Raw genomic sequence first — 24,890 nt, 5'->3', positions numbered from 1 at the left:
ATATGCAAGGCCAGACCTTATGGCTGGATCCGAACTCCAGGCAACAACCTATATCTAAAGAATGAATGTATGGAAGAAATTGTTTTTTTATCCAGCCAGAATTGAGATTTACAAAGTTGTGCCAAAAAGAAGGCCAGGATGGCGATTGGACCTTTTTCAGCTACAGTTAAACAATACAAGATTCACATACAAATACACAATCCTCTTGTATTTAGATATTTGCTAATCAGAGCTCAGCTTTAAGTCTACAGATTAGTCCAGTATAGTCTTGTGAAAAACTTCACATGAACAAATGTATCTGGGATACCTACCTATAGGTATGAAGTTCTTCTACCACTGCTACCTTAGAGAAGTGTTTCTCTAGCTTTTTAACATGGGGGAACCCTTAAATAACTTTCAGGTCTTAGAGAACCCCTCGTCAGATTGATAGGTCCACAATGGAAAAATGACTGTAGGTGGTCGCTGTCCCAAATATACCTATATAATATAGATCTGTGTTTCATGAAACATGACAAAGTGTAACATTGCAGAGTTCTGAACTAACTTTCAGATCTTCAGGGAACCCTTACTATAGTTACAACCCTCCCACAGTATATTAGTGTGGTGTTCATTGGGAAGATACCTCTATTTGTTGATGGCCATTGGAATGTCACCCTTACAGAAAGCCAAAAATATCATTGGTGTCACCTAAACTGACCTAAGAGGTACAAACTACCATTGCTCAAGGAACCCCCAGCAACCTCTGGAGGAACCCTAGTGTTCCATGGAAACTGGGTTTAGAGGACCCTTTCCATGCCACACAAACAAGTTTTAGGTAGTTTTGACATTTCTGACATATAGACAGTTTGGTGGTATTGGTAATAATTTCAAGGGAAGTATGCTGATCCATTTTCCCAATTCCTAACCCAACCAGATCTGCACAGTGTACATCAATGTTCAGCTAGATAGCGATCACTAAGGATAGGCATTGCACAACCGGGAATACCAAATGTCCGCTGTTTATAGGTCCATAGAACCCATCACTTACAAATGAATACTGATACTAGGATATTAATAATACACACTATGAAATTCAGACAGGAAAAAAATAACGAGCTTGTTATTTATCAGCTAATTAGGGTGTGTTGACATTAAACCCATTAGACCAATTAACATGCTGTTACTGCCGCAACTGTTTGTCAGGGCACCAAGGGGTTAAGCTTGGTAGGCAATTAATGGTCGGCAATGCTCCGGGAGGTGGTACACTCCAGAGATGGTAGAGTCTCATTTATTTTTTTTTCTTATAACACAATAAAGTGAGGCAGGGAGCACTCACAGGGTGCCAGTTGTACGCCTCTGACTCCGTAACACACATTTCGGAAAGAGCAAGGAGGAAATGAAGATTTGGAAAATTGAATGCAGGGTAAACAAACCACAGCTGGGTAAAAAGTGTACATAATAAACACAGATCCGGGGAGGCGCTATGATACAGAAAGGACTAACTGTATTAAAAATAAATGATCACCACAAGAAATACATCATGTGAGGAACATGCAACATTTTCACACGGCCTGAAACACGCTAACAAGAAATGGCTGCCTTCCAGCTTGGCGTCACACCATGTGCGTGATATGTTTGTGATACATAAAAACAAGTTCTGCAAATTACTATTCATTAATAAAATCCCAACAAACCACTACATTGATTATTTTCTCAAAATTTTTTTGCAATAGTCAAGGGTTGCTTGGGAAGGAGAGTCAGTAAAGTGATAAAGTTAAGGTAATTTTAGGGTTGGGTTGTTTTTAAAGGGTAAATGTTAAATCTCAACCAAACTTTCAGTTCATATCAGCTAAATACATTCCGCTTGTATTAGTACAAAAAAATTGTGTAAACATTCACAATTTGCTGTCTTTGGAAAGCAACCACAGCCTGCAGAGATGGATCCTTGGTCTCTGCTTGGAAGCAGTGGTTTCTCTGCAGAGAATTCACATGTTCCCTATGGAGCTAGAGATTTGCAATCAGCGGGGGAGTTATGAAGAACCTCTGAAGAGAGTCTACTGCTTTCACCCACAAAGCAATGGTCCCATCTGCTAGAGTTCATTCAGGCTTTAACTTTAGGGTGAACTAAAAGGGAACAGTTAGGTGTAGAACTTAGGTGTTTGGTGAAGTTTTAGGGCAACATGGATTTTGTAGGAGAAATAGGTAGGAGGGGTAGCCTGACATGCCCTACCTATGGTTTGTATAATCAATATTTTTTGGTTCTAGTAAATGTTTTTAAAAATTATTTTTTGGTGATGAAAAGTAAATCACAACACACAATCAAGCTCAATCCGTACATCCCAGCCAACAAGTTGGTTACTATGTGATCATCCCAAATTGCACCAACTTATGCCAGAATGCTTTACAAAAACTAAATCACTATTCACATAAGACTGTCATTTGGAGTAATTGGAGGAGGTGCTGCTGCCATAACACTACATGTCACAGAAGAGGACAGCATATGGAATTCCTACTGCATTATGGTATGGAGGAGCATGTGACTTCTGGGTGCTTTCAGTTATGGAGCGGCATGTGACTTCTAAGTACTTTTATGTATGGAGGAGCATGTGACTTCTAAGTACTTGTATGTATGGAGGAGCATGTGACTTATAAGTGCTTGTATGTATAGAGGAGCATGTGACTTCTGGGTGCTTTCAAATATGGAGGAGCATGTGACTTCTAAGTACTTTTATGTATGAAGGAGCATGTGACTTCTGGGTAATTTTATGCATGGGGGAGCATGTGACTTTTGGGTATTTTCAAATATGGAGGAACATATGATGTTTAAGTACTTTTATGTATTTAGGAGCATGTGACTTCTGGGTACTTTTATGTATGGAGGAGCATGTGACTTCTAAGTACTTGTATGTATGGAGGAGCATGTGACTTCTAAGTACTTGTATGTATGGAGGAGCATGTGACTTCATGTATGGAGGAGCATGTGACTTCTAAGTACTTGTATGTATGGAGGAGCATGTGACTTCTAAGTACTTGTATGTATGGAGGAGCATGTGACTTCTGGGTACCTTTATGTATGGAGGAGCATGTGACTTCTGGGTACTCTTATGTGTCGAGGAGAGCGTGACTATGTAACAATGCTGAACCCAGAGGATCCATAGCTTTGGATACGATAAAACTCCTTGCATGGGCTTTCCGTTGACAATTGTCCAATGAATGGTGGGAAGTGGAGGGTACTGTGAACAGTAGGTAAGTATATGTGGTCTGTGTACTAAGGGTAACGTTTTGCTTTACCCTACATTGATAACACACAGATTAATTTTTTTTACAGAGAAACTGTTTTCAAAAATGACTTTTGGGTTCGGTCATGTATCCAATTTTCTGTAATTAATGCTTATGTGACCTCCAAGAAGAGCATTGACCTATACAGAGTTTTTACCAATGCCCAGTTTGTGTGTAGAGAAATAAACATTGGATAGGAACCCCTCTCTCTGACAATCTGTTGCTCACAATATTATACAGGGGTTAATAGCGATGTAAAAATAAAATAAAAAAACATTGGTAAAGACTCAGTAGGCGACCTGTGCGCAATCAACCCAGATTGTTTTTGTAACATTGTCGGCGGCAGCCACCAAGCCGGGATAATGGTATGTGTTTGTTTTACTGGAGGCACAACACGGAGGCAAAGCAGGGCCCGCTGGCGCTACCCGCAAATACAGAGCTGAAATAATCAAACAGTAATTGCAGATGAAGACACAGCCCGGCTGGAGCAAGTGATTTCTAATCAAGAAAGAAAAGAAATATTGGCTGAGGGATTACCATAAATTTCAGGCCAGGGTATTTATTACTCTCATGTGGCTCAGGTGGAGGAAAATGCAGAATATTCATTTATTGTGAGCGAGGGGAGATGCTGAGAATGGGATTTATTAATCCCTGCAACTCCTTGCAAATCCACAAGATTATAGGGGGTTGATATAAATATATATATATATTTATTTATACGTATACATTTGTTTTACTTTTTACAAAAATAGAAATATATATAGATTTAATAGTACTTTTAGTATAAATTGTATCCTTGAAGCCGGAGGGAGCAGAGTATTCAGAATTGGGGACAGGAAGGTGACCAAGCTGTGTTGCTAAACTTTAAAAGGACAAAGTCTGGTCATCATCCTGTGCTCTTTGCTAGGTCATTGCAAATCTAAGAAATTATTGGACAGAAATGGAAATTGCTCCGATGTATGAGGATTATGTTGTGTTGTTGAAATTAGGCTTTAAAGATGGTGCATGGCAGTTAAATGATCGTAATCACAGAAGTATTAATCATTTATACTGGTTGTGCAGCTCTCGGACATTGTATGGTCAGCTGAACCTTTAATAAAGTGTATAGAATACTACTTCTCTTAGAAGTTCATTTATAAAGCAATGAACTGATATTCACTGAAACATTCCCTGCTGTAGAATCTTCCAGGTCCATGTGTTTCAATGGCAATAATTATTTCTCCAACTTCAAGTGTTTTATGGGCAATAATTATTGTCCACCAGGGAATGTTTTATTGAATGCATGATTCACTACTTTATAAATAGACCCCTTGGTGTAGTCTGCAGGTATTCCATTGATAAGAGTACTGGCTGCTCCATATCCGTGTGTAATTGACTTTAAAGTGTAACACACAGCTTCATTACATGTGTGTACATCGCACATCTCCAGTACATATGTGTCAATTCATGCAATGGGCCTGATTTACTAAAGCTTTCCAAGGCTGGAATGAATACAATTTCATCAGGATGATCCAGCAAACCATGAATGGATCTGCTCCAGGATTCACCAGGACCAGGATTGAAAACATTTGTTAACAAATAGCAAGTGACTTTGAAGAAATCCATGCCAGGTTTGCTGGGTCACCCAGCTTCACTGGTGAAAGTGTATCCTTTCCAGCCTTGGAGAGCTTTAATAAATCAGGGCCAATGGGGCTGCCCAATACTCCCTATGGCCAAGTCACCAAATATAAAAGCAGCCAATGTGGTGAATAGAAGGGCCATCGGATTGTGTGCCTGTACTAACATTACATAACATTATGAGCTGAGTGACAAGAACGGATGGGCTGAGGGTAATTTATCAAGTTGCCCTTTAAAGAAGAATTCCATCTTATTACACCATTGTATTTTAGAAATTAATCAAACAATACAAAAGTGACAAAAGCACCACTTAAATATTGTTAAGCCAATGAAAATGAGGCGAATGTTTGTAAGAATAAGAATTATGACACACCGGGGACTCATTTGCATTGTTATCAGTGGCACTGAATTCATCCACCCCAACTCCATGAATGATCTATTCTGTGTGAATGATATGTCACTTAGAAGGTCATGTAGTGCTAATTTATTGCTTGTTTGTGAGAACCATACGCGATTATATGCTGATGAACTTTGCAATGAAATCTGAAGAGGCCTTTCTCTGCTTGTAATGTCCACACAACAACATGGGGGGGGGGGGGGGAATGTAAAAACTGTGTGAATGGAAATTCTAAAAAAATGATCATTTATATATTATAAAATTCAAAATTCAAAAAAAAATCTACAGGTAAACCCCCTTTAATTTTTCCATGGATTCACTCTGTTCTAACCCAGTTTCTCCTTCAGATGGCAGTCTTACTCCTAAAAAAACCTCCGTACCCTTTTCTCCAGTGTTTAGCCCATATTATAAACTTTGAATATTGTCCCATTCCTGCTATCACTTCTCGATTCCAACTTTTCACGTGTTATAGGTTCATCTCATGCACATTTATACTTATTATCTCTATAAGATCGGGAATGAATCTGCGCCGATTTCTTGTTCTGCTACAAAATCAGCGAGTTCTATGGTTCTGTTGTCTAGGACTGACCTCTTCTGAATTTAAACAAGTTTTCCTTCTTATAAAATGTGTTTAGCAAACAAAAAAATAATAATTGGGTGTTAAAAAATGTGTATCAAGTTTCATTTTAATGAAATTATATTTATTTTATTTGTTTGACAGCATTTGGCCTTGTATACAAAGTAAATGAAAGGGAAAGTGGTGAAGAATGATTCTTCCACAATGTTTTAAACAGGAAGTGACATTTGTAATCTGATTGGCTTTCTGAAACTTTTCATTTAGAATGTTGGGAGTTATGTCCAATATTATCAATGTCTTGGTCTCCCAATTTAAATTTGTATTATTGCCAATGTAAACTTTTTTCTTTTTGTAACTAAAGCTGACCATGCAATATTATATGATTTGATTTATTAAATGTCAAATTTGTTAAAAACATTTTATTGATAAAAAATACCAAAAACTAGGGCAGTCTTTATTGACAGCTTTTGATTTAAATGACAATTGAGCATTGATAGGAAAACCTTATTTCTTTATCAATTGAGTGAGGGCACAAAGGAAAGCAATAGGTGCACAGCTTTGTACTGGATTGAGTGATACAAAGCCAGTGGTGCTAATAGTTAATATTATGATTATTTTTAATAAATAGGATTTATATAGCGCCAACATATTATGCAGAGCTGTACATTAAAAAGGGGTTGAAAATGACAGACAGATACAGACAGTGATACAGAATGAGGAGGGGACTTTGCCCCGAAGAGCTTACAATCTAGGAGGTGGGGGAAGTATCACACAATAGGAGGTAGTTTAGGGTTTTTTCCAGAAATCTAATTAATATTAAGGATTGCTCAGCAAAAATCCTGATAAACAATTAGTATCATGGATATATTGATCATTTATTTGATAATGCAAATGTCTAACAGTACAGTATATGGCAATTTAACACAGAATTGGATCATACAACAGACTGATTTGCATTGAATCACAAATGTTTGACACCAGCAGTTCATTTAGTTGCCAGATCACATTGTATAATCACTGCTGACATGGAAAATTATTTTTTTCATTGCTTGAAACTTGTTTGCAGAAGAACCACAAGCAATCAATTTCAGGTGATAGAAAAAAAATGGTGCAATAAAACCAACTTTAAATGTAGAACTTGTTCACAGAACTTTTTTGTATATCCTCTACCTATCCAAAACATTTTTTCAAACTAAAAAGTGGAACACAGAATAGCAAAGAGAACAAATTATTACCATTACTACTATTGTAATGTATAGGGGATTGATATATTATATGACTATACAAAGTTCCTAGTCATGTCACTAAATGTTGCTCAAAGGGGCTCACAGTCTAATATCCCTACCATGGTCTTATGGTATTAACACAATCTAAGGCCAATTTTTGTAGAGAAAACCAAATGACCTACCAGGATGTTTTTGAACTTTTTTTTACCCTCCCATTGTGTGATACTTACCCCATCTCCTAAATTGTAAATTCATCAGGACAGGGTCCTCTCCTCCTCCTGTGGCACCGTCTGTCATTGCAACCCTATCTAATGTACAGCTCTGTGTAATATGTTGGCGCTATATAAATACTGCTTAATTATTAATAATATTATTAGGGAGCATCCTGCATGTTTCCCAGACACTTCATTTTTATGAAAAGTTTACAGATATACCATCTATTGGATAATGGTCTAAAGAAACATGGAGTTTGAATTCCTTTGTTTGTTTAGGAGTGATTATTCATACAAATTATCTTCCATAGATATCATTTGTAAAAAAGCAGAGCTGAAACTTTTCTGCCATCTTCAGTCTGATAAAAAATCTTTCTTCAGATCTATTCTTTCCTCATAAAGATTTTTAATATGCACAAATACTTACTGTAATTGGCACCAGAATTTCAGCATTATCTGCCATTGCTGCATGTGTATTTTTGATAGATAAGATTGTACTACTTTTATGGGTCTGCTAGGTATAATTTAATGTCTATGGCCAGGCTGTGTCTGTACAAAATACAGCTGCTCTGCACGCAGTTCTACTCTGAACCGATTATATTGTGTCTCTTTCCCAAAAGTCAGAGACTCGCCTGCACAAATAAGGAGCTACATTTGAAGAGGTTCCCATTCACTATGAATTCTGGTAGAATTATAGATCTAATGACCAGCAAAAAGTCACCATCTAATTTTTATCGTATTTATCTCTTAACTAAGTTAAGATAAAAAAGTTTCCATCGAGAAAAAAAATGAGACCAAGTTGAAACTGTTAATAAAACTGTTTATTTTACCTCTGTTTGTTTAGAACGTGTTATTGTATGATTATTCCTCCATAAACATCTGTATGTTTGTTTGGCTAACAAAACATTATTTTCTGTTCATGAACAAAATGTTCTCTGAATCCTAGTTGTATTTGGCTTATTTCACTTTTCTTTGTGTTTTAGATACTGTACAGTATATGTATACATGCTGCAAAAATGTGGCAGTACCCAGCATTCACCGGAAAATATTTAGGCAGAGCAATTCACATTTTGGGTTGATTCATAGGCCCTTTTTCCAAAATAATCCAAAAATGATTATTAATTTTGACCACATTTTCTCTAATGTCTATGGGCTCATTTAATATGACTAAACCGAATGGCTGTGCTGTGGTTCTCAGATATAGAACATAGCAGAACATTGCAAGGGATCTGTGGGATGAATACCAACAGAAGAGATTTTAGCTCAAACAACCAACTCCAAGTTGATTAAAATGTATTATTTTTATTACAGACATCATTTACCCAACCCACCTTATCTACTTCTGGAAAAAGCATATTTCATGATCTGGCCATGTGTATACATACCACATGACATTGTGACCATATGGTAATGTGCCTACATTTCCTAGAAAATCACGAATATGTCTTAAACCTTTCCCTGGCCGGAGCCTGCAAATGATCACCGATTCTGTTTCTTTGAATTGCTGCCAAGTCTTTCATTTGTGTGTCATAAAACTTAAGCCCCATTCCCATACAACTGCAACATACTTTCTGAAAGTTAGACCATTCCGATTCTCCCGCTGTGGAATTCTGGGAATTTGCTTTATAAGTCCAGAACATGATGGATAAAAAAATCTTGAAGCCCATAAATAGACCGAATCGAGCTATGGATTGAACTACCAAAACCAAATGGACACCATTCATAGAGGAAGGTGAGCTGGTGCCATTTGATGCCTACTGGACCTCAACTGGCAACAAAAGGCAAGAGAACTTCTTATTGAGCTTGAAAAGTATATTCCCAAAGGTTCACTGGATTTTTTTTAGCTTTACCTTAATAATAATAATAATAATAATAATATTATATATAATATATACCTAAACATTAAAGCAAAAAACATAATTGACCACTGTGTATGATTCATCCACTGCTTTTACACTAATTTTTAAAATAGTTCGAATTGTCTTCAAAACATTAAATGATTTATTTTTACCAAACATTCTTTTTTATAAAAGGTTAAAGATGAAATAATAAAATCTGAGTATTATCTGGGTTGGAGCATACCGTCATAGAAGTATTGGTTTTATGCTCTACAACGAACGTTGTTTTCTTTTAAGTATTTTGTTGAATCAATCAACTTTCATAATTCTACTTTTACGGGTATTAGACAGACCTGCATAGGACAAGTAAACTCTAACATTCTCATTAATTTGTGGTGTAGGTAAGTTATCTCCTACAATGAGCCCAAATGTACTCTTCCATAGACAGACAGACACACAGTACAGTTAGGTTATATCAGTGTTATAAAAAGCTTCACCTGCCTAGGAATGTTTTGCAATTTCTTTTTATACATGACAAGTGTGTGTTCTACAGTATGATAGGTGTCAGACTTTATATCCAGATCATGTTCTTGCATTTGACCTTGCTGTCTATTCACATATATTATCATGATTATAGGGCCATTGCTGTCTATTCATGTACAACAGGGACAAATTGTCATCATTGGAGCTTTTGGGCACCCAAGCTTTGGAGGACTTTGTAACACCCCTCTTAAAGGATCTCCTCTTTTAGTTTTTTTCATTGGTCCTACCCTGGTTTATAATATTGTGACAAACTCTAAAAGCCCTTACATATAATGACTATTCTTACCAGGCCAATACATATAGAGCAAAAAGCCTAAAGGTATGTGCCTAATGGTAAATCCAGCCATGTTTATTACAAAGGGCACAGAGACATGAATAATGTCAAACATTCTCAACCAGGCCTTCAGAATCAACAAACATCAAACCAAACTATTATTTCTTTTAACTAGTTTGTAGCTTAGTAACCACAAAGACCTCATCAGCTAAAACCATATACAGTGACGATTGGGTACCATGAATTGTAGATCTTTATGGTCTGTTCATAAAGTTCTGGAGCCTTATTTGAAGTGAAGATAATGCGAAATAAAGCTGCAGCTGGGACAGATATGTTTTCCAGCAAACAACTGACTTCCTGTACAGTAATCCCACTGAAAGATACTGAAGTTCCTGAAATTGCTGGAAAAAAAAATATGTACAGATACGTTTTTACTCCGATATAATGTTAGTAAGACATGACATTTCCCTAACTTCTTCCAAAAAGCAGAACTTTCTAAGATATAGCTTATCTATAGATCAGACTACTCATGCATTTGTTTTTTTGGCACTGAAGACTGAAAGAGAAATCTCTTGCTAAGGAGTCTGGGAAACATATTTTGCTCTATGTGCTTCATAGGCGCAGCCATCTATACTACACATCCAGCACCCTCTGAGAGGGTTAACATTCAGTGGCAGACAGTAGAGAAGACGATCTGGTCAGTGAGAGTCTGGCTTCTCCTGGAAGGCGGTGGAAGAGTGGTGGTAAACAGAGTAGCACTAATTGATTATTTATAAGCTCATTAGAAAGTTGTATTTATAGACCAGGCCTCTCTGTTTATGCTCTAGTAAATCAGAAAATACAACCCCAGCGTACTGCTGTTAAACCTTTTGTTAAATGGACGACGTTCGGCAATCTGGTTAGCAGTTAATCCTGAAGACTAAGGACAAGCAAGGTTCACCCTGTTTAAAAGTAAAGTAAAATCAAGGGGAAAATAGTCATTTTCCTGATTTATGACGCTAAAGGAAATCTGTCACAAAGCAAAACACCTGTGTGATACCTTAACTCATGTGTTGCATACTAATTCCAGGGTAGTGAAGCTGAACCTATTCACCAAGTCACTCCCTTGAGACTAGTACGTCTCATATGAGTCAATGGACGACTGTTTCTCTAGAGCCTTGAGTACAACTGCCAGATATACTCCATTCACCTTGTTGGATGTGAATAAATTCCCCCTGACTCTGGAGCTATTAGGGCCAATCCAAAATTCAAATGGCTGATTAACCAAGAGACTGAAAAATGCAAGCAGTCAACTCTACATTTTCAGGTGTATTAGTTCCTTGGCACTTGGGATTTGCCCAGTCCTGCACTAGTTTGTACCTATTGCATAGGCTAAAAGTAGGTTTTACTCACAAGATATCTCTATGTGCAGAAGACCAAGGCTGGTAAATACTGTATATGATTGTTTTCAGCAATAGTAGCAACAAACAAGCATTGTACAACCAGCCATTGTTTTCTATGGACAGGAGGTTAGGGTGATGAGTCGGAGGTGGGATGAGTTAGAGATACCCCACAGTGACTTCCACAAAGAAAATATTAGCAATCCTTAATGGTGTGTTATTTAGTATTATAGGTTTCACCACAAGTCAATAACAAATTATTGTGTTGGGTGACGAATGATTGTCCAGTGTCTGTACAAGGTTTTAGACCATTCATTGGCAGTAATGCCATGGAGAGAAAATGTAATATATATATGAGATTGTTAAATCAACTTTAGTACCCCTTACTCTATAGCTCTAGTCATGCGAGTGACCTACTGACTATTAAAACAAGGAATAAACGTAAGGCAGCCCAAATATAGTTTCCCCTTTCATCCTTGCACATACTTTCTAGACCATCTATTTAGACCATGCCCATGCCTTTTCTTGCCATAGCAGACTATACCTATGCCCTCTGCCCTCTATGACCTCTATTATCAAACACTGTGCCTCTAGTATCGCTAAGGCCATGTTCACTTTTTTGTTGCCAGAAAATACCTTACCTTCTGCTTCTGTTACCTCCTCGGATACAATGCCCACTCTTCTGTTATCTCTGAGACGAAGCCCACACCCTCTGGCACTGCTAAGATACTTCCCACTGCTTTGTTACATTTACTACTCCCTCTGTTACCTCTAAGTTCATGCCTTTGCCCTTTGTTACTATTACTACTCCCTCTGTTACCTCTAAGTCCATGCCTATGCCCTCTGTTACTAATACTACTTCCTCTGTTACCTCTAAATCTATGCCTATGCCCTCTGTTACTGCTGAGACCCTTCCCGCTGCTTTGTTACCATTACTACTCTCTCTGTTACCTATAAGTCCATGCCTATGCTCTTTGTTACCATTACTACTCCCTCTGGTACCTCTAAGTCTATGCCTATGCCCTCTGTTACTGCTGAGACCCTTCCCGCTGCTTTGTTACCATTACTACTCTCTCTGTTACCTATAAGTCCATGCCTATTCCTTCTTCCTTTTCTACTTTTGCATTCATGCCCACTCAGGTGTTACCAAGTCCACATTCTCTGTTGCTCCTGAGATCATGCCTACTCTGTTTATACAATACCTACTCTCTTTACAATATGTAAGGCTATGCCCATTGAGTCTTTTTTCTACAGAACATGCCCATTCACTTTCCTGTCTACAAGACCATTTCTACAACACTTATCTACTTCCACTCTTTTCAATTCCTAAGCTTCATGCCAGATTTTCCCATCATCTCAGTGTTGTTATGTTTTTTTCCTGGCATGATAGCCTTTCATTCTAAAACCATGCCCAACACCTCCAACACCTCCAACATACCAACCATTCTACCTTAGTCTAATCATATCTCCTTCTTCACTTTCCAAATGATATTGCTCCTGAAATGGATACAATTACATTTTAATTTATAAATACTATTTATTTATAAGCTCTTTTATTTTACCAGTATTATAAAAATGTAGCATTTATCAGGTCATGGTACAAACCAACCATGGGAACCTTAATGGGCATATTTATAAAGCAGTGAATTCACCGAACATGGTTGGAAACCATTCCCAGTATATTATATTACATTGGTCAGAATAATTTACCCACAGAGACCATTTGATAAATGTCCCATTCACTTACATAAACATTACTACAACAAACCAATTAATACCAATAAACTGTGCCAACCAATCTTAAGTAAATCAGTATTTCAATATTGCAATAAACTCCCTATTTTTACAAATAATTTGTCACCACAAAAAAATCAAAACTGTTATCAGGAGAACAAAAATAAGATTTCTGACACTGGTGTTAGTATCATCATACACTCTAAAATCACGATAGTGAATCATAAAAAGGAAGGATGACGGGCTAGGTAATTAGCAAAGACAACCTTCTCATTAGAGATTTGGAAGCCTCAGCTGCTGTATGCTCATTTGTAATCCCCTTTACATTCCTTCCTTCCTCACCCACCCCACGCTTTCTTGTCCACTGCAATGAAAGAGACAGCTGCACTCAGCTGCCTTTGTCTTCAAATCCCCTCACCCTGGACTGAGCTTCACAAACCAAAACTATGCAACATGAATCCACTCTTTCTTTTTGCATCTTTTCTCAGATCTAGAACTGTACACTTTATGAATCCCGGCTTTCCTAAATACCCTTTATCTACTACTACTTACCTACTAGTACTAAGCTTTCTAAATCCCTCTCCTCCCAACAAATGCATAGCTATAAAATTCAGGCGTGCAGCGTCCTGGCCCCCCTCTACCACCAATAGCCATACAAGCTATATTCAAGTCTTAGGACGTATCATCATCGCTGAATTATCTTCCAAACGCCTTTGCTTTGGTAATATTCTAGTTGAGAGATCCTTTACTGTTAGGATACCTTTTGATATTCTGAACATAACTAAATGTATTTGGTTTTAAGAAGATTCATGTTGTTGAAAATTCTTCATCTATATGTTAAATCACTGGCCCTATCTGGTCTATAACTATTCTCCATATCCCCTGAGGAAGCCCATATTGGGCAAAACGCGTCGGGACAGGAGACACCATACTTACCCTACAATTGTTATTCAGACTATTTGTTTCCAAGATGTAACCGTAAAGTATATACGTGTCCATTCACAACTGAATATTTTAATATCTTGGTTTATATGATTTTTTACCATTATTATAACGTTTTGTGATTTTTAAAGATACCCATTTGAGTGCCATCTTAAAAGCCTTCTGTTCTGTCCTCCTCCCATACCTTATATGCAATTGAGGCTGATTTATCAAAGCTCTCTATGACCAGAGCAGATAGACAATCATCGGTGAAACCAGGTGATCCAGCAAACCTGGAATAAATCTAGACCAGCACTAAAAATAATTGCCAAATAATAGCAAATCATTTTAGGAAATCCATTCTAGGTTTTCAGGATCACTATCCTCTCCAGTTTTGGGGAGCTTTAATAAACCATTATGTTCATTATGTACTGCAAGCCAAGGATCTAGGTGTGTTTAAACCTTTCCAGAAGTGCAACCAACAAAATGTTTTTTGTAGAAGAGAACAGATTAGACATGTTCTTCCCCAATAGAAAAGTTCCCAAACCTTCCTAGTATGACTCGATTGCTGTCCTCCTTGATCCATTCATTCATAAATGTTCATTTCTATGCATCCTACTGAATTGGAAGGATTATAGATGTCATTAATCTTCTTTACTACTTTTTCCTATCCAATACCCAGTACTTCCACATACCTAGGTGCTCTCAGACCTCCCCAGCAGTACATCCAATGCTTCCAATACATTAAGTATTACCATACCTCCCTAGCTGTATATTGCAACTCTAAGTTACTATACTGAATCCCAGCCTGCTAGATTTCGGGATTCTCTTGGGCTCTCAATCATTTCTCTTTTTTTCCCAAAGCTCGATCACACTTCTACAGTACATTTTCTCCATGGAGAATTTAATCTGCACATTCTGAATCCACACTGTAGCACATCAATGTAGTTTTAACTTGAACTGGCAATCATGATGTAAGAGTGTTTAGTCAGGCTAAAAATAGGACACTCAAGAGTTGTAAAATTTGAACACAGTGTTGAAAAATTTTACAATGTCTACAAATATCACTGATTTCAATAAGTTTAAATTTCTGATGTCATCTGCTCATTAACACATGAAAACCACATCTTTATGAGAGAAGTGTGAATAGGGATTAGTGGACCTGAAGTCAAAAAGTGAATATTTTTTATGTTATAGGGAACATCTAGAAATGGTAATTGTGCCAATTACTATCCTGAAAAATCTATGTTTTCTCTGGATTTCATCCTTAAATAGCAATGAACTTCTTTTGCCTAGGTACCTATTCTTCAGTCACATAGCTGTATATAAGCAGAGTGAGAATATAGAAACTGCTGCTTTTGACTACTAGTCTTCAAAATATTGAAATGAGATTAGGTGATGTTACTTCTGTACTACTGGGTTGCTTGCTGGAAAGAAAGCTGTACCTAAGGACGTGCAAACATCTCTCCGCTTCTCCTACATTCATTCTGTGGAATGGTGCATCATCATCCTTGTCAGCTTCTTGAACACTCTCCTACCAGCCACTAGTTATTGGTAAGAGCTTTAATATGAGGAAGCGAATCCCTGATCCTCTCCCAATAAGGCTACCTTCACACACAGTGTAGAACAAGGCATAGTATATCAGTAATGGGGATCAGCTGTATGGAGAACATGGAGGGCACTGGTGACTAATTCTTTGCCCTTTATCTGCCATTTTGGCACATATTCCTAGGTTCAGTTCCTCTATAAAATACTCGTATCTGATATGCCTCAACACAGACCACAAATGCAGCATGGACTTTATTTGCACCACCAGGGCCCTACCCTCTTCTATTCATCCCTAAGGAACCAGCAAAAAGGTGCTGGTAACACTGGCCAACAGGGAACTCAGAGCTGAACTTGATGAATCAGGGCTAGGGTGTACTTCCTATCAACTGCATAACATAGATCACCATAGACATCTTTGGGGCAAAAACTAAATCAAAACCTACCAAAGTAGTAGGTAAGGGCACACAGGTGCAGTGGCTTTGGAAATGAAAATATTTGGGAGCACAAAACTTTACTGCACCTTCCAGCATTCCTTCTGAAAAGCTCTTGCTTTTATGTGCTCTATATCTGCTTTCCCAGGTCTCTGAATCACTTTCTTCCTGTTGATATTTTTGTTTTTTAACTATAGTACTAACTTTTCTCCATAGGGAAATTCAGCAGAGGGTTTGTACATGCAAAAGTGGTTGGAAAGTAGACCTTTTTGCAGCAGTCACCCTAAGCCATTAGGAATTATGAAATGATTCAGGTCACCAGACTTCACTTGTATCAAATATGGCATTGACCTCTCTCTTATATCATTTCAGTATTGGATGTGTTTGGTCAATAGGTAACACCAAAAACAAGATTAAGTTGCAGGTTGCATTCTTGTCTGCTCCTTATAATAAAAATACCCATAAAGCATAAGGTCAGGCTTAATTGCCTATTGCAGTCCAGCACCTAAGTCAACTTTGTGCTAAAGAAAAAAACAACAACAACAAAACCCTTCCTAACTCCCTCAGATCAATTAGCTTTAGATGCTATAAGAATTCTGATTAGTGACAGAGCTGGGATATTTATGAGTCTGCGGTCTGCCCAGGATGGATGAGACAAGCCTTGCAGAATTTACTCCCGAGGAAATGATGGAGCAAATTCCTTCAGCTAATCCTCTTGTACAGCATGATAGATTTCCAGCAAGACATACAAATCCCTTTTACAACCCGTGGCAAAATACAATTTTAGAACAGGAACATTTTCCAAGGTTTGGGGGAGATGAAAGGGAGGTGGGGAAAAGCTTGGTCTCTTGCATTAAATTATGTCACTCTATCTCCATAGAAGATGGTTTCTACACAAGCATCGCTACACATGGTCCTGAGGAGAAAGACACAGGCTTAAAGGGATAAGTGACATCCGCGTAAAGTATCTAGACGGAACATCATGCCGTATTACACCGACAGCCGCGAACAGTAACAGGGCCTTGTGACATATTGCCAAACACGACTAAGTGTAACACAGAACAAATCTTGTAAAATGAAACTCCTGAAAATAAAAGGCATTGCATATTAATTTGTCAGCTTTTTATTGTTAGTAATAAACCTAATGGTGTAAAGGGGGTGGGCGGGGGAGGAAAAGAAAGCTTTTTCATATATCTCGTAAGGTTCGGTTTATTTTGGAATGTTCAAAGTTAAGCAGTTATTATTGGACTTATTGGATTGGGAAAGTTCATTCTTTTAGGCTGAAAACAACAAAAATACACAGATAAAACAAATACATGTTTGGCCTGCTCAAGTATTTGTATTTCTGTTTCCAGTCTTGAGGTTTACTAAGGTTTATCACCCTGCACAGCCCTGTCTGCTAGGCCGGGAGACCTGATTTTCTGCTGTATTTAGGTAACACATTCAAGTCTTGTCCTTCCTTTACCCTGTGAGCATAAGTGAAAGAAGAAGTAGTGAGGGTTAAGTTCATCTCTCTCTGCTCTCTCTTATCAGGAAGTTCTTGTCACTTTGTGCTGCTTCTGCCTGCTTCTGAGCTCTAACGTACAAGTTGCAAGGGAATGTAACCAGATCATTTCAAGTGCTTACCATGCTAGCATCCAAAAATACATTTAATGATCTATTGATATATGGAGCTGCATTATTATGTTACCTTTATATCTACCTGGATACCTTTATCTCTGCACCGGCAGTAATGGCAAGGGGATCTCCAATATTGGGCCTGATTTATTAAAGCTCTCCAAGGCTGGAGAGGATACACTTTCATCAGTGAAGCTGGGTGATCCAGAAAACCTGGAATGGTTTTGGTCCAAGATTCAAACCATTTGCTAACAAATAGCAAATGACTTTTAAAAAATCCATTCCATGTTTGCTGGAAAACCTAGCTTAGCTGAAGAAAGTGTACCCAGTATTTCAGTAATATGTCAATCAGTAGTATCTTGTTAAAGTTAGCAAATGTTTTGAATACTGGACCGGATCCATTCCAAGTTTGTTGGATTACCCAGCTTCACTGTTGAAAGTGTATCCTCTCCAGGGTTGTTGAGTTTCAATAAATCAGGCCCATTGTCTCTACCAGTACTGGTAACCATTATCAGCGTACTACTTAAAGATTAGTAATACAAGATTTACATTTGTCTAGTTTTTACAGAATATAGACTCCTATATTCTTGCTACTAAAGCTCTGATGAAGAGGAATTGCTCACCCCTGAAACGCATTGGTTTGCATGTTCAACTACTCGCTTGATTGATCTCTTAGTTTAAAACTTACACTGGACTTTGGTAAACATATATAAAACATGTCTGCTTGGGGTGCTTAATTGTAGTGGTACGTCATTTGTAGATACATTTTTGTTCTGCTTTGCTGATTAGAAGAATAAGTAAGTAGCCTTAGGGGATATTTTTTAATATGTGTAATGAAAGTATTTTGTATTCTTTATCTTATTTGCATTGAGTGCTGAAGTTTGGCAGATAAAAATCCTAATATAGATGATGGGTAATATTTCTAGTTTCTCTCTCTCTCTATACAGGAAATATATATATATATATATATATATATATATATATATATATAGATATAAATAAAAAACATTATATGACACTCACTAAGCAAGCTTTAAGAAGAAATCAGCAGTGACAGACACTTTTCTGTAATTTTTACTTAGAAACTGGAGCAGTACCGTCCTTTCTTCCCCTAATTCCCTACAGCAAATTGCTTCCTCCAAGACTACGGGTATCCTTTGAATTCCCCATACAATGCATGCTTCATGGTCTTTCTCCTGAAATTAGAGGTGGAATAACTGCTGGTTCAACAAGCCATGTTAAAATGAAAAATTCGCTTGCAATACTGTAACAAGATTCTGCACTTGGGGATGCCTGGGGGCTGATTTGTGATCTTTATCAAATGTGATTTATAGCAATGGTGTATGTAGTTATAAAAGATCTCATGTATACTTACTGGAGAAAAAGTGGGATGGTATGGCATCCACAACAATTGTATTTACGTTAATTTTCTTCTTTGTACTAAATTGGCAGCCGTTTAATCATATTTACCAATGCTTTCAGTTTGCTGCCTTCTAGGATTTATACACAAAAGGTACTTTGTGGTAGAAAAGTTCTGGAAGGCAGAAATACTAATCTGGTGGCCTTCCAGTACTATTTTGGTTACCATTCATTTTGAATAATATTCACTTGTATTTTCTCCCCTCACCCACGAATCCCTGTGAGCTGTAAAAATCAGAAGCCACCATGATTCAGTATTGAAAATTGAAACATTGAAAGAGTTTCATGTTTTCTGATTTCGTTTTTGATAGAATAGTGATTGACCAGAATAAAGAAAGACCAAACAGGCTAGTTTCATCCAACACAGATGATTCAAGTTTCGGTGAGCAATGTTGTGTTTGTTGGCTAACAATCTGGTGCTGGTGTAATCTCTATCCCATTCCACAATGGTATACTGATGGCATAACTGTTCAAAACTTTATCCCCTCATTATTTTTTTCAGCACTATGCAACATTATCCCAGTGTTGGGCTTGTAATGGGCATGGGAGCTCATGGAACCTTTTGGTAAGGTATCACCCCACAAATACACTGTTGGAAGATGGCACATGATTTTGGGTTTGTTGGCACTGGGTCATCGCACCTACATGAACTTGGTAGACATCCCATTCCAAAACCATTATTGGGACATTAGTATGGATTTTCCTTTTCCCATTCCTTTTGTCAAATATCTCCATTCTTCTGGAAGGGATTTCTACAAGTTTTTGAGGTGAGTTTGTGCCCATTTACCCAAAAGAGTCAGGTCCTAGGGTTGGATGAAAAGACCTTGGCTCACATTCAGCATCCAATTCATGCCAGACTCACTTGGTAGGGCTGAGGCCAGGGCTTTGTGCAGGTCCTAAAAATTAAACTAGTCAGACTGTTCCATTAAGACGTTGTGTACAGTCATGCTGGAACAGCAAACAGCCTTCCTCAAATTCTTGTCACTTGGTTGAAAATGCACAATTTTCTATATTCCATTTGTATGTTGTTGCATTAATTGTTCACTAGACCTAAATTAATTTATTGTGAGGAATGTCCACTTATTTTTTCATTATATTGTATATAGGAAACCAAACATGGATCTAGAGAAGCACTTTTGCTGTGTATATATATGAACAGATACACTGACCTGAACATTATACCCATCTTCATTAAAGCTGAGGCAACGTTCAAGGAGAAAGCTCCCTGAAGACAGCTGCAGGTCTTACATATTGCATGCCCTAAATAATATTAGAAATAATGGGCAAGCATGTAATTTTGCCAACTTTGCCAACTTTGCCAACAGCCACACAAAACTTCCCTATTAGTTTTGAGTGGAACTGACCTTTACAACAAGTCTGACTGATGCTGCATTTAGCCCATCGGTGCACAACCACAGTGTGTCCAATGGACTGAATGTAATAGGCACTGTACAAAACACAAACATGAACCTTTATAAATACTTCATGTGCCATACAAAGCTGTAAACAAACAGAAGATGATATAAAGATATCTGTATACAGATAGGATGGCTTGGCACAGAAATCCAGGCTAGGAGATGTCAGTCTTGGGGTCAGAGAGATGTAAAGGGAGATCACTTGGTAAGGGACCCGTGAGACCCTCTACATGCTCAGCCACATGCCCCTGGCTTGTGTGAAGTTCAGAGGATGGAACACGCAGTGCTGCTTCAATTTATCCCTCACAAACCTGAAGAGAGTCCAGCCAATGTTTGATCATGGTGAACCCTCGGGGCCCAACCTTGCTAGAGAGTCCAAACACAATCGCTCATTTATAAAGAAAGTCCATGGCAGCCAAAAAAGATGCGGCTTTAATTATGAACTGCATCAAGTCAATCCATTTCTGCCTGCCGGGCACACAGTTACTGGGCTAGTCATTATTTTAAATTAATCCTTCACTGCCACAGGCTTCAACAATGGCCCCTGAAATCAGCAACCGCGTTTATGAAAGGGAAGCCTGCTGTATCACAATTTTACGTTAACTACTTCAGCAGAATTGAACCCAGTCATAGAAAGGGCTGGCAAATTTGGTGGTACAGGACTGGTACACATGGGACATTTTTAGCACAGATCCAATCACCAATCTGATAAAATGATCTGATTTGAAGTTAATCTGCTGTAAATTCAATGAGCAACACATTTTCTGGTTCTTGATGGGACATGGAGTGACCAGACGTGTTAGCAAAAAACAATCAAGGGTGCATAAGTCATATTGTGAATATGAATGTTAGAGCAAATTCAATTAGGACCACCTATGCGTGGGAAATATTCTAAAAATGGCCATGTAGTTCACCCATTCACAATAATTAATTGTCAAATCCAATGAATGATCAAGCAAATCCAACTGGGATAACCCATCTATGGCAGTATCCTAAGCATAGTCATATGGTTCACCCAGTCCCCTTCCACAAATATTGATTAGGCTAATCCAATAAATGATCAAGCAAATCCAATTGGGATCACCAATTTGTGAGAGTTTAATAAGAATGGTTACGTGAGTCACCTTGTCCCCTTCCACGATTATTGATTAGGCCAATCCAACTGGGATCAGCCATTTATAGAAGTATCCTAATATGTTCATGTGGTCCACCCAGTCCCCTTCCACAAAGATTGATTAAGCTAATTCAATGAATGATCAAGCAAATCCAGTTGGGCTCACCTATCTGTTGGCGTATCCTCCATCCAATCCACCCAGTCCCCTTCTACAATGGTTGTAAGGGCATAATATTGTACTCTTTTAAGCCATGTTTTGGAAATGACAGCCACAAAAATGCAGATTAGTAAATAAATTGGACCCATTGGTTTTGCACCCAAGTGCAAAATAAGCAACAGATTTGTTCATGTGTGATTGATTTAGTTTTTTAGTTTCTGATAGATTGGTGGGAAGATAAGGTCATTTTGTGCCCCTAATGGAGAAATCCTATTTACCTCTTATTCGTTTGTTGAGGAGAATGGGTATCACTAGGACTGGAAGGCATACACAGCAAAAAACAAACAAAAAAAAAAACATACTTTATTCTTCCCCACCCTACCAAAAAAGTTTGTCCTGATGTCTGTGTGCCCATAGGATTTTCCATCACTTGCTTTTGTTTTGTCACGGCAATACGATGGAGCAGAAAGCTCCTCAACGGCAAACACCTAACCCTTTTCTATTCTAGACTAAAGACAGAAATGTCAATTATCTTCCTAATTAATTGTAGGTACTGCCACTCCAAGTTTGATAAATAAAGAATTAGAGAGAAAGCTGGGTTTTTTATTGGCAGTAAATAACTATATTGTGTTTCATGCAGCAAAAACAATCGGTGCTATGTACAGACAGTATAGTTCCGAGTGGTCATCCCCATTACTATTTTATGGGACCAAAAAAAAAAGGCCAAATATCTATACAGATTAGATCCCTAGATATAAAGTAATGATTATAATAAATGGTTCTTTACCTGACGCATTTCGTCTACAGCTTCTTCAGAGAATTTGCAAAGAGCATTACGTATTTTGGATAGATAAACAGATTTTCTAAAAGGAATACCATGTTGGAACATATAGGTACAATTGGTTCCGCATAGGTCCCTGGAGTAGAGCAAAGTAGAGGATTCTACCGGTAATAGTCCTAAGACGCTGTAGTATGGTGTACGTGACAGACTATTCTATCCTAATCTAAAAAATGTCTGAACAAAAGCACAGGGGTGGGTATTGTTTTGACATTTCTGCTCCAGTACTGCTATCCTCATTTAAATTCATTACCTAGATTTCAAATTTTCCCGCACAGATAGTACTTGGACATGGAAAGCTATGTGATGCTAGTATACAACTAGTAAGCGACTGGAAATATGGAATAAACAGAAGGATTTCTTTACTCGCCAGTTTTGCTTGAACATCATCTGAGCAGAGCAAATTTCCATGAACCATAAAATACTCACTGGTAGAGTTTTTGGGACTCGCAAATCTTATCACAAAGAATTAATGTGAAGATTTTGATTTAGCACCTCAGTGGAAAGCTGGAAAACCATTACTGGAAAGTCTGATACTGACCTTATGAATAGATGTAGGAGCTTCTGTGAGCAATCACTAACACTAGTGCTGCAGAAGAGTTTTCCGACAGTTATTTAATCTTTAACAAACTTTGTAGAATTATTTTAGGTTCTGCTTCCTAATGATCATTCGCCCTGGCAAAGAAAAGTATGAATCACCGGGATGACATAATGGAGTACTGCACACATTGATTACTAATAATATACTTATTGCCAATAGTAAGAAGATGAAATGCATATTTAACATCTGGAAGCTGGAAGAATAATAATAATTATTGTGCTGAACTTGTGCAGTGGAGAGGAAGTCAACTGGCTGAGTCATAGGGATTTCTCTTCCTATTGCACAGCAATTTAGCTGGTTACTGAATCTTTCAAAGATGAATCTAACAACTAATTGCTAACTTTTTAAACAATCAGCACAATTTGCATTTTTAATAAATAACATGACTTCTATCAATGTTTACATGGAGTCATACATGTATAGGAGAAACATCTTCCCAGGCTGGCAAGTCAAGGTGGCTGAAAATGCCAAACCTGGAAAACCAAGATGTCAATGGCATTGGGTGAGTAAAAGGACAGTTTGTTGTCGTCACCTTGCTGGTGGTACAAGCTGCTATATTGTGAAAAATGCAGTGCACATTATACCAAAAGCCTTGGCACTGGCAGCTGACTTCAGTTCCATTTTAAAGAAGAACATGTAAAGAAGTTTAAAGATAAGTTCACACAGTAGTTGGCACAGCAAGTCCCGGACAACTTGGAGTGGTCAGCAACCTGCTGTTAAAGTTCCACTTTCAGAACTTACAATCAAGCAAGGCTTTATTCCAGTAAGAGACAGGCAATGTCTCTTTTGTGATAAAATACTTACCTGGCCGATTGCTGTCCTCTTCTGTCAATATTCCTGTGTCTGCCAGGACTACCACATGCCTGCATGAGAGTTATGCCATGCCATGAGAAAAGAAAAATGATGGCAGACTAGGCACAGGTCAGTGTATTTAAAAAATACAGGTAGGTAAGATTATTTTATTGCAGAAGGAACATTGCCTGTCCCTTCTGCAATAAAGGACCTGTCTGGCTGCAGTTTTGTATTCCTTCAGTTTAGTTCTACTTTAAACAATACATATCAGCAAGCTACTTCCATTGACTTAAACAGAAAACGCTACAACCGCAGTGTTACTTTGTGATTGCTTATAGAGAACTGGAGATGATCCATAATTCTGCAATGCAATATTGCACAGCATACTTTAGTTGACTTTAAAAACTGCTCCCGTCTGGACTACTGTAACCTCCTCCTCTCTGGTATTCCACTAACCCGACTCTCTCCTCTACAATCTATTATGAATGCTGCAGCCAGACTCATCCATCCTTCCCACCGCATCTCTTCCGCTGCATCTCTGTAGTTCTCTTCTTTGGCTTCCATTTCACCTTAGAATCAAATTCAAGCTCCTGTGCTTTGCCTTCAAATCCCTCCACAGTTCTTGTCCCACTTACATCTCTGACATGGTTAAAAAATACTCCCCCTGCCGCTCTCTCCGCTCCTCCAATGACCTACTAATGACTTCCTCACTCATAACCTCATCACACGCACGGATACAAGACTTCTCTAGAGCTGCTCCAACTCTCTGGAATGGTCTTCCTCGTCCTATTCGGCTTGCTCCTACTTTCTGCTCATTTAAAAGAGCCCTCAAAACCCATTTTTTTAAACTTGCCTACCTATCTTCTTCTGTCTGCTAAACCCTCACTACTTCCCACCATTACATATCTCCCATCCTATTGTGTGTGAAATTCCCCCACCTACTAGATTGTAAGCTCTTCGGGGCAGGGTCCTCTGCTCCTGT

The 24,890-nt window shown here is 38.1% G+C and overlaps 1 protein-coding gene across 6 annotated transcripts in view; it reads right to left on the bottom strand.

The window, feature by feature from the left end:
- The window catches only part of PKNOX2 (PBX/knotted 1 homeobox 2), a 241,334-nt gene that overhangs the window by 63,243 nt on the left and 153,201 nt on the right, over window positions 1-24,890 (bottom strand). The gene's annotated exons all lie outside the window — the stretch shown is intronic.

This window comes from Pyxicephalus adspersus, chromosome 11 (assembly GCF_032062135.1).
Source record: "Pyxicephalus adspersus chromosome 11, UCB_Pads_2.0, whole genome shotgun sequence".
Classification (NCBI taxonomy): Eukaryota; Metazoa; Chordata; class Amphibia; order Anura; family Pyxicephalidae; genus Pyxicephalus; species Pyxicephalus adspersus.
This window is presented reverse-complemented; position numbering and strand designations above follow the sequence as displayed.